At 33.0% G+C, this 1,922-nt stretch overlaps 1 pseudogene; it reads right to left on the bottom strand.

Moving 5' to 3' along the window:
* Window positions 1-274: 274 nt before the first annotated feature.
* LOC148908414 (uncharacterized) lies at window positions 275-1,487 on the bottom strand (annotated as a pseudogene).
* Between the last annotated feature and the right edge of the window lie 435 nt (window positions 1,488-1,922).

Below are 1,922 nucleotides of genomic sequence, written 5' to 3'. Positions count from 1 at the left end.
CATATCATCGAAGCTAAGACCGAAAAGGATTTTGGGGACTCCGAAATGTATATGATATTTGCATATATGACATGTAAAAATGCACAGTAGAGCAAAGTCGGTTAGACCTAGACCTAGATTAACAACATGCCAAAGCCATGATGCATAAAATGTGCACAGGAAGGGACAACTGCAATACGCATGAAATTAGCATAAGTGTTTGTCTTCCCATGCTCCCCTTCGGTCTTAGCTTTGATGACATAACCTTTTTTGAATGTATATACACGTAAAGTAATCAATGATGACAATAATCAGGATTCTTGTTAAAAATTAAGGAGTTAGCTTTTTCAAACTTAATATTTCTAATATCATTTTTTTGAATCTTTGAATTGGTATTTTTTTTAAAGCTATTGGATCGGGAAAACAGAATTTTATCCGATAAAGAATTCCATGCAACTGCAGCTCTGATGTAAAAAGGAACTATGGCCTAATTCAGTTCTGGCCATATTTACATTAACATTTAAAGATTTCCTAAAATTATAGTTATTGGAACTTCTAACAACTAAGGAATTGATTTCCTCTAAATTTAAGTCATAAAATACCTTATAAGTGATAATTAAGAGGCGAAATTTATGAAAACATTCGTGTCATCCACTTTACAATAGTTAGGATATCCTCATCCTTCATGCCTTTTGGCAGCTTATGTATTATTCTAGCAGATCTAATGTGAATTAATTCCCATTCCTTGAAGTTTGAGCCCGATAACCAGAAACCAAACCAGAAACAATACTCAGTGGATATAAAGGATACTAACTGTTTTAAAATAAATTGACTTTAAGATGGATTTAGGGAAAAAAAACTTATACGTCTCAACACTTTAACTTTAGTATTAAACGATAGAAAATATGATTTACTGTGTTGAGACAAACATAATTTGTCAACGGTGCTCTACAATCAACCAGGTCATGGGTTCGATTCCCGTTGAAGTTTGAAATCATTTTTTCAAGTCTTTCTTTACAGCGTTCTCTTAGACCGCTCATTCACTGTGATGATCAACATATCTATCATTATTTCACCACAGTTCTAACCATTCAATATTCACAATCAACCACCTTATATATGTTGACTGGCTTAAAATGTCCAACCTTTCACTCGACTTCTGGATTGGAAAGTTTAAGCAAGAAGTTTCTGATGAATAATGCTTTCTTTTTTTCTTCTTCTTCTTCTTCTTCTTTTTTTATTTAGAAAGTAGTTATCGTTGAATATTGTATTTATCAGTTTGACTTATGGTCTGTGGGAAATCGCTACGAATTTTTTAACTAAAGTGAGTAAAGATTAAAGGGTTTTGTGATGTCACCCAATTTTACATCATCTTGAATTTTAAAATACTCTTAGATATTGTAGAACAAGTGCCTTTTCCGAGCATAATTCTTACTTAGCACTAAAGCAATGTTGCCGCTCAAAAACATCTTGAAAAATCTTACATCTTGAAATTCACGTGACGTCATAATGGCGTTAGCATTATTTCTTGGCTTAACTATAGCGCTTGGGCTTCTGAAAACTCAGAAACCTAAAAAAACTACGATTATAGATCATTACTAGTATAGTTTATGTAGAAATTTTGGTGTGACTTTGTTATGAATTCGAAATGATGAATGAAGCGATAGTTTTTATCAATGCTTTTCAAATCTCTTGGCGGGAAAACTATAAAATTTAAATTTCTATACCTTCTGACTATCTTGACCAATCGGGATACGGTTTTCAAAACCGTGTTCATTATCTCAAAAAGCGTCTAAAAACGCATATTTCACGAAGCATGAATCAGGTTCAGTTATATGAAAACCATTGGAAAGTGATGTTAAGACGTCGTTATGACGTCATATCCGTAAATCGGTCTGGTCAACCCTGATATTTTTGCCAAGTTTGATGAATATCTGACTTGT

The sequence above is a fragment of the Actinia tenebrosa genome, unplaced genomic scaffold (assembly GCF_029948245.1).
Source record: "Actinia tenebrosa isolate PJP-AT-01 unplaced genomic scaffold, QUT_ActTen_1.0 PGA_scaffold3__52_contigs__length_22856419, whole genome shotgun sequence".
NCBI lineage: Eukaryota > Metazoa > Cnidaria > Anthozoa > Actiniaria > Actiniidae > Actinia > Actinia tenebrosa.
This window is presented reverse-complemented; position numbering and strand designations above follow the sequence as displayed.